Source organism: Habropoda laboriosa, unplaced genomic scaffold (assembly GCF_001263275.1).
Source record: "Habropoda laboriosa isolate 0110345459 unplaced genomic scaffold, ASM126327v1 scaffold64, whole genome shotgun sequence".
In the NCBI taxonomy this organism is placed as follows: domain Eukaryota; kingdom Metazoa; phylum Arthropoda; class Insecta; order Hymenoptera; family Apidae; genus Habropoda; species Habropoda laboriosa.
Genome location: NW_017100183.1, coordinates 1,366,336 through 1,376,399, shown reverse-complemented (window position 1 = coordinate 1,376,399; position 10,064 = coordinate 1,366,336).

Here is a 10,064-nt window from a genome sequence, read left to right as displayed (position 1 = left end):
GTGTATAAATCGACTCGTGCATTCAAAGGAAGAGTACTGCGTGCGTGGTCGTTTCGATTCATCGATTCGATTTTGGATGACACTCGCCTGATGTAATCTAAGAATAGAACAATGGAAAACGTCAGTATCTGAACCTCTTTGGTATCTGACAACTTCCGTCTGATATAATAGAGAAAAAAGATTGTATCGATATCGACGTCGTTATTTCATCTTTCTCGAGATCTTCATATTTCATATTGTAATGGATTCTGTGAGATACTTTCCGAAAGTATAGCTGAGAACTGTTCAAGAAATTTCAAAAAAATTTCTAAAGAAAATAATAAGAATTTTTTAAACATTTTCCATAAAAAAAGAAAAGAGAAAACACTAGTCTAATATAACTCGTTCAGTTGACAATGTATCAAGCTTTCGCTAAGGATTGCAAATAATATTAACATCTCTCGTACTGAAACGAGCCAAATACAAAGTCGAGTAGGCGTTTATCGCTGTTAACACCGAATTTAACCGACAGCTTCTAAGCTCCCCCCTAGGCAGAAGGATTAACAGGAAATGAATCATATCTGACGGCTGAAGTTCCTTGCTTTTAACTAACTACACAGCAGCATCGGTTTGCGGAGAACAACTCGTGTGAAACATCCGTTTGAGGAAACGTTCGATTCGTCTTTTGAGCGAAGAAAGAGGTAACACAGATTCGAGATTCGAATAAGACGTCGATAAGATTCTCGAGTATTATCCACTCGAGATTCGAGCAATTTTTATCAGCGACACGACATAACCAAGAACTATCGCCTTGCAAATTTCATTTGAAATGTTGAGTAACGCTATGAGATAGCATTAACTGGAAACTTCTTATTACACTATGATTCATCTTTCAATTCTTTAACGATACATTAAAAGTGAAGAAGTGAAAAAGTAAACGAGAAGAAGTTAAGAGGTTAATAATTTCTCGAAAGATGCTCGAGAAATCGATCGATACGCTAATGTCGTTTTCACAAACCGGCGCAGCTGTGCACAAAACGAGAGAGAGAAAAAAAAACCTGGCCGGAACGTTAAAAATAGCCGTTCTCTCCGTCACACGCACACGTACACATGCACACACATACACGACACACCGAATCTGCTTCACTCCGGTTTCTTTCAGCCTGCGAAATCTTCTCAAATATGGCAAGGGCGATGAGCTGCCTCTCGAAAGGATCATGAACGAAAATTCACTTGGTAAAGTTCTCTCTTTTAACATCATCTAAAATCCTACGTACCCTCATTGGAAACCGGCTTAAAGTCGAACGAGGGGTTGATACTCGGCTTCACGATGTAGAAATATTAAATCAGAAGAAACGACGTCTAACGAGAAACCAGTGTGTCTGAAGTGTCTAGTATTATATCCTTCAGCCTCCTCTTTTCTTCTCTGTGTTCCATCATCCCACAAGAATCTCTGCCCGCATTCTTCGTGAATTACACGCCCGATGAAAAATTAGCAAAGCGTACTGTGTACTTAGCTTCTCAGCAGCATAGAGGCGCGCGTCGTCAGCTTGAGATCGAACGATCCCACGCGATAAACACAACCTCGCCACGGACGAGGAACAGCGAAGAACATGAAGAGTCGATGACCGTGTAGGAACGATTCTTTCACCGACACAGTCGCTCAATCTGTCGCACAGTAGGGAGGCGGCGACAAGTAACGCATTCACCAGACTAACTGTGTCTCTAATTACATCCGAAGCAGTATACGAAATCGGTTAATTTCGAGGTGATGAGTCACAGCCTCGTGAAGTAAAAGAAGAAGAATAAGAAGAAGAAGTAGAAGAAGGCAGAAGAAGATGGTTCACTTGGGAGAGTCCACTGGCGCGATGGCTCGAATCTGCACACACATAGATACACTGACGATGAAAAAAGAGAAGGCACACAGCATGTACACACACACACACACACACACACCAGAGAAGCGATCCAGCAGCACAGGCAGAATTTACGCGACAGCAGAAGCGAGAGAGAAACGAGGGGTCTCTCCGTTTGCCCTTGAAAGTTTTCGTCTACGTGCCTGACCCTCTTTACCCGGCACTGAACTGAACTGTCCTTGACGGCCGGAATGGTTCAACGATAGCCAGCAGCAACAGCAGCAGCGGCGGCAGCAGCAACAGCAGCACAAACGACAGAGAAGACCTTAAACTAAACCCTACTACTCCCCTCTAGCCCCCGGGGATATATGGTGGGGTTCCTTAACGAACCGCGGATGGAAGATGGTGGGGCGCGATCGAGACTAGTCGGCGCCACTGGACCATCCTGCATGGATGAACGCCCATAGATGATTGTTCTCCGGGCCTCACGAATTTCAAGGACGTCTACGCGAAACTGGCTACGAGGAGAAAAGGAGATCTAGGAATTCTTTTCTTTTTTCATTCTAGTTTTATATACCTATCTTTCTTTCATTTTTTTTCTTCGTTCGTTCTTCCTCTCTCTCTCTTTCTCGGCTATTCTCCAACCCCCCACCCTTACGCCATCTTCTCCCCTACCATCAGGAGTATATTTTCCTTCTTTTTTTTCTTACAACGCGATGGTTGACGTCATCGAGATTCGCATATATTTCCGTTCGTTTCGCTCTCAGACAAAATCTACGCGCAGAAAAATATCCGAGCGCTTATCTTGTTTTTCGATGATTTTTCGCGTAATCTTGAAACGGTAAAACTTTTCCTTTAAACGGTAAAAATATGGTGTAGTAACTAGTGTACGGCGAAATTTTAATGCGTCTCACATATAACGGTCTTTAAGCGCCTATCGACACTACTATATAGACTTAGGAGCGACAGCATTCCATTAGGATGTCCACTGAAAACTTGTTCCATCTATGTGTATCTGACGTGTGTCGGTTTATAGTCAGGCTATCTGTCCAAGTACACGCGTGTATGTACGAGAGAGAATGTAATCCGAACAAAGAAATACGTTTTATTCTAGTCGTGCTGTATATCGTTGTCCCGCATTCTTAGGAAAGTTACGCATCTGGACGAGCTCGTGACTGTTCAATTGGCTCCCGCAACGCCTATTTGAATAACAGGCGACGCGACGGGTACGGAGAGAAGACTTATGGCGTGTTACCATTTAAATACCAAAATCTTTTAACGGTTAGAAGGAACGAGAGATAAAAAAGGAAGCATTATTGCAGAAATTTCTAAAATATCTCTCTAAACTTTGTTCGATTCCAAACGAAACCAGAAATGAAAACACGAATCCATCTTCGATCGAACATTTTCACCAAGCATCATGTCCGCACTTCAGTTTAAACACTTCGGTCGGTTAACGAGAATTCGCGGTACGAGGGCAATCGGAAAATCCTGGGATCAGCAATCTCCCTGAAACCACGAATCGGTAGACCACGGGCGTCGAAAGCAGCTGCACACCGCCTAACACACGGAAGGAGGGGGAAGAGAGGTACACATAGAAAGCTGAAGAGGGACGGAGAAAGAGAAAGGTTCACCACACGAAATGGAAGATTTCCCGATGACCATGCTCCCAGTGTCCAGTAATGGATGAAACGTGAAGCACAGGCAAAAGCGAGAGAAACTGTGTCTGTGTGTGTTTGTGTGCACTGAAGGCAAGAGAGAAAGAAAGCTGGTATATGGATACACACACAGGCGAATGGAACAGACAGACGGACAGACAGACAGAGATGGCAATGTTCGGGACACGTCGGCAGTGGAGGTGGGGTGCAGACAGGGGCGGGGCACGTCGCGGAGGGCCCCGCGCTGGAGGGAAGGAGGCAAGAGGTAGGAGGGAGAAGGGTGCCTAGCAACAGGCCTGCCGGCAGCCGGGCAGAGCAGCGTGATTAAATAAAACCAGCGTCGGGCACGGCGACCCACCAGGCGTTGACATCAGCGCGCACATGTACGAGAGGCCTTTTCGAGTGCACGTGAGAGACAGAGTGAGAGAGAGAAAGAGAGAAGGAGCACACGCACCAAAGCTACGCACCGACACATCGACCGGTTAAAGTGGTGTGTGTACGCGTACCACGAGGCCGTCCCGGTACCGAACGCGCGCCTTCGAACCGGCAAATTCTCTCGGCCCACATGACTGTGACTCGCCGGCTGCCGGCTGCCTGCCTGGCCTGTCTGCCTGCTTTCGATTCGCCAACACTGTTAATAAATTGCTCCCTTCGTTTTTCTTTCCAGATATTTCTTTGTTGATTGGAATCCGAAAATTTATAACAGATTTCTCTATAGAGGAATTACAGACGAGCCTCGAATACACAGGATGAATTAGTACTGTGTTATTTGAAACTGTAAAAAACGATCATTTTTTACAGTGTTATTCAGAAGATGCAAGTATATTTGTCGTTCAAGGAAAAATCAAAAAGACGAGAAAAGACACGAAAACGATATATAAGAACGACTGAATTTTTTCGTATTTTCGTTGCGCAAAAGCGTCGAGTCAGTGAACGTCAAAGAGATAAACGCCAAGATTCGATGAGTTATTTAAAGTTTGACTTTGATAATGACGCAATCAAGTCGCACGATAGGGAGGAACGTCGAATCAAAGGACGTTCCTTATATGGAAATCGTCCGATCGCAGAATCTATAAATATCGCCAAAATATTGACTTTCCGCGAAATGAAGTGGTATACTCGTATGCACGGATATTCGTGAGCTCTTTTGAGACGAAAGTTCAGAGTTTCAGTTAAAAACGTGACTTTTAACGAACGTCTGACGTACCTTCACTGTTTAACCTTACAAAGTTTCACGCTTTTTTGTATCAAATTTCAATATCAAAAGTGGAAAAATTAACCTCACTTTATACAAGCAGCTTCTTACAAGTTTATTAGGCCTATATATGCTCGATTACTAGTCGTGTCAGAATTACAACACGTGCCAAAAACATAGTTCACTTTTGTATTAAATTCTAACTGCTATCCCCACCTATTCATTTTCATCGTTTTATTCTTTTTATACGTTACAAGCTTAAAAGATACTGTCATCACGAGAGATAACTAGAGACAAACATTCAAAAAGTCAAGGCAGACGTACCCGCGATCGTTGCCAAAAAAAAATATTCTCGAAAACGTTTGTAAGCATGTCGATATACTAACGGGTATCGACACCTGAAATAACATCGTTTCCACGAAAATATCTCTTATTGATTGTTCCTATTTCTGCGACAACTATTATTGTGTCCGTGACGAATCTAGAGGTTGAAATATTCAATGATAAAAATCAGAAATTTAATCCCAATGAAATAAAAAAGAAAAAAGAAAAAAATTGAAAATAGTATATACTACATAAACGCAAAGGCAGCATTAATGCAAGATTTATTAGATAAAAGAATTAGTAGGATTATTTAAAAAAATGTCTGATAATGAGAAACAGTGCTGAGAAGCGCATGCGCTCTCGCATTACCAGAAAGGATTCTTCAATGTTTTCCGCAAATTACGTGGAAGCGCTTATTAACGATCGGGACGAACGAATATTTTCCCGTCACACATAAATCTTCATACATTACATTCACCAACTTCCCAAAGATTAGTTATACATCATTTTAACAGATACATTTAGCAAATTAGTTTACAGAGAATCGAGTTCACAGTCACCATCTACGATTAACGGCTTTCAACGGCCATCTCGGCTGACATGCACAAAGAAAAACGCTTTACTCTAGCCAGAGATGAAAGCTTGATTCAAAAAGAAAAAAAAACGGTTAAAGAGATATAAACGAAATACCGGTCTGTGTCTCATATTTTTATCTCGAGCATTTCGATTTTTTGCTAAATTTAAAATTATTACGTAAAATCACTACGGTTATACACCGTGTTGCGTGTTAGAAACGAGGAACACGATGGTGTTCAAAAGTTTTCGTTGAGGTTAGGGGAGTAGTGTTAAGAGGAAACGACCGTTAAGTGGTACAGCGAATAATCGTGCAGTAGAATACATAGTCCTTTGTATGCGGCTACGATTGAACAGTCCCCTTTTTAAATTCCAATTTCTTTTTTCTTCACAATATCACATTAAATTGCACATTTGTCACTTTGAAAAATCATTCCGGCCAGGAATTCGATCGATCGAGTCGACGATTCCAACGTTCCTGTCATTCATTTCTCCCTCTACCGGTACAACAGATTTTCGGACTCTACCAGATTTATGCGACAAGAGAGGATAAGTCAGAGAACGAGCTTACAGCCTGGACAAGGATCGTCAAAACGTCATTGTTAGTCTGGCGAGGATTGACAAACTAAACGCCATAATTTTCGTTATCCTAACACATTAAATCAAAGAGGCACAATTTATCTTTCCTCGTCAACTTTAAATTTCCCTTATCCTCAGATCCGTCAATCAGCTGTCATAAAAATTCACCAGACTAACGTAAAGTTAAGTCTAAAAATAAACGATGTTTCATGGTATACACACAGAAGCAAAGAAAAATCAAATCATCAGCTTCCACGGATGAAAAAATTTAAGTTTCCTTAAAAAATTTCACCGGTTCGATTGGATCGCTAAAAAATGATTTCTTAAACAACCATCGCGATCGGTTTGCAATTAACCGCATTCTAAGTGACACTTAAACGTTACAATATCAAAGGGAACAATTAAAGAACCGTGAAAACTTGCAAGCTCGTGCCAATATAAAGTAAGTAATGCTAAAATAAGGGAACAATTTACCTGTCTGACGTGCACGTGTTCGTCTCTTCCGGTGAACTGCGAGAACGAGGTTAGCCGGCAGTGCACCCACTCGTACATGACGTTTCCTAGTTTCTTTCGCCGGATCAAACGACGGATTTTTCTTCCATCGAATTTTCGGTCGACATTCACCAAAAAAAACTGCGTTGAATATCACTTTGCTTCTCGAGGTACGAAAATCGAAAGGTCGCTTCTTGTTTCGTTTCGTAAGCTCAAACCGGAATGCGGCGTAACCGGCATAAGCCGGCACGCGTGACAGTCGCGTCTACGAAATTACTTTCGACGTGACTTTTACCCGTTGGTAACCAAAAACCTGGCTTCCAGATACTTTTTTTCCCTTCTTTTACATTTTTCCTCACTATCTGGAAATGTTGAAAACTATCCACGATTTTAACCCTTCCGCTTCGAAACGTATGACAACTGATCATCTTCGTTCTTTCTCTCCAAACTTCTTCTCTGCTATTTCGCGATACTAACGAAGGAATAGGATAAAGAAGAACAAGAAACCGACAGAAGCAGAAAACCTTTGAAAAATGTGACGCAGTCAAGTCCGTGTTCAACGATAAACTTGGAAAATTACAAATTACAAATTTATATACGCGGTAACTAGTCTTTTAAGTTCTCTCTCACGCATACATTCTCTCTCTCTCTCTCTGTCTCACGCAACACGCTCTCTATCTCGTTCGTGGCCGGTGGAAATGGCCGCGTTTTAACACGTCACCAAACACTCGACAATTCGCTCGCATTCCAACATACGTGGCAGCGAATGCTAACGATACACACTTACGAATTCTTAGATGGGCTCCTGTAGAAGATGCTCAACGGTAAAGGTAGGAAACACGTTGTACGAAGAGTAACTCGATTCAACTGATTAATTGAACAAGTGGATAGAGAAAAAAAACCCAAAGAGAAACCGCGTGTGCAGAATGGTGTGCATAAAATGTTGAATATAAACGCGAAAGTGAGAGAAACGAGCGACAAAGTTGAAACCAGCGAGGGTAGTTAGTATCGATGGACGGCGTTGCAGAAGAGATCCCCGATTGGAGAGCGAGCGCAGAACGATGTGCGAAAATACCTCTTTCACGAACAGCCGGCGACGAACTGGCCGATTGGCCGTTGCACGGGGCGCAAAACTGCCGGTCTCGCGGTACGTCGCTACTACCCATCCTGCACGATGTAGACCCCACCGGCGGCCCGATCCTAGACGAGCGCGCACGAGACCGATCGGAGCTAGCCGAATTCGACCGGAAGCCCACCGTGCCGAGAGCCGGCGAAGCGCGTCGAACCTTTGTACTTTCCGCCCATCTCATCGGGAATTCCTGTCGGAATCGCCACGGTCGATCCTTTATCCGTGCGCGCAACCACGGCCCTGCCTGCCTCTCTCGTCCAGCGAACGTCAGCGAGTGTCGCGGGGCCACCGACCGCGAGATCTACCGAAATTTTAGCCCGAGCTTTCGTGCAAGACGATTCGCGCAGCGGAAATCTGGCTGCCATCTCTACCCTCGATACCGACACTGCGCCGTTCGAAATAATTTTCGAACCGAGACAAAGAATCCTCCGATCAATTTCACACACCGAATTCTACGTAAAATGTTAATTGGTTTGACAGGAGTTACCGAAAGAGACAAAGTAGTCTCGATAAACATACATTAAAATTCTAATAAAATCCATAATATTAACAATTTATATCACACCACTACGATGATTTAATTATTCATTTATCTATGTTTGTTAACACTGTCTCCTATCTCTTCAACAACTTCAAAACAGTCAGTTAAGTTTCTACTTACAATTGAGAAACGCCCTGTACAATACTGCAGTTGTGAGAATGCGCGCGCGTGTGTGTGTGTGTGTGTGTGTGTGAACGTATGATTAAGCGTCAGATCTAGGACGACTGTTTCTTTTCTTTCTTGTTAAATGCAACCTTGAAAAAAACGGTTACGTTAAAAGAACCGCGGCAATCAGATCGACGTTGTTCGAATATTTGATGTCGATGCAAATTGTGAATATACAGAGAGGGAAACGTGTTTCTATTTGTTGGCAAAACTATCGATCAAGGAAATTGTTGCAGGCGAAACGCGCACACTCGAGGGCTTCGTTTCGTCGCCGTCACTAATGCCTCCGATATCCCGAAGAGACTCTGCAGTGTACATGCACGGATATGCACATAGACGTTTCGCTCGTTATTACGCGATCTTGTGCAATTGGAAGCGCCCGGCGCCCAGTCTCCTTCTTTGCCCGTTGTAGAGAAATTGCATCGTTCGCGTACATACACCTTCGTTTCGATATTATTTCACCCTTTTTACATTCAGCAGTGGACGAACGGAAGGGCGAGGAGGTGGTTGAAGATTTTGCGTCCAATTATCGGGGGAGCTTTTAAAGTGGTCCGCGAGATCGGAAGTAAATGGAAATGTAAGCGATGAACGGCGGAATAATAGAAAGCTTCTCTTTCGGCGCAAATAGAACATGGGGGGAAAAAATAAGGGAGGGGGAGATAAAGACAGTTTAAAGAGCCACGAGAGAATCGAATTAATAAATCAGCCAATCGAGTCAGACGGGAGATTTTTTTTGCAGTTTACATCCAGAACCGGTTTTCACAAAGGAACACTCTTTTGTCTTGTTATGCAGCACGCGACAGATCGGAGGGCCTTAAAGTCCTATTTATCCGTGCAACTGAATTCATTTGGCAATAAAACTTTACGACTTCGCGTTTACAGCTGTCCACCACTAGCGGACCTCGAGCTGTTGTTACAAAAGGATAGGATACGCCGGAGGATCCACTTTGAGAAGAGAATTTAAAAGGAAATCGATCGGTCTTGGAAGAGAGAGCGAGAGAGAGCTAGGGCGGGGGTGAGAGAAAGGTCATGAATAACAATGCACCGATCGAGAGATGAAGAGTTCTTTCTCGCCGGTGTCTTTCGAGTTATTAATTGCCCGACAGATCAATCTATCTCAATTGCAATTTTATTCACCCAGTTATATTCGTCGTGTCTCAGATCGAAGTTACACACGCGATCTCTTTCAGATGATGCTTTCGAATTTCTACTACCCCCCACCCCGAAAAAACTCTCTGCGACAAATTTCAACAATCTCTTCGAAAGAAGAAGCACTATGACACATGTGGTGGTGGCGGCGGCTCGAATCGCGAAGACCGTGAAAAATCTTTGGCCGTCGTTGCCGCGGTTCGAACCCTCTCTAAAATTCCACCGTCTACGCGGCAGCACGAAGAAAATGAAAAAGCCAAGGGAGGAGAGAGAGCTAGCGCGGGGCTGGCCGCGTGTAATTTCATTTGGATCCGGTGGACGTCGCAATTTGAGAAACCAGGTGGTATCGTTTGATGTGTATGGACTGCGGCAGTAGAATTGCAGAGATGGCTGGTGATGGAGGACGAGCGAACGGGTGGGGCGT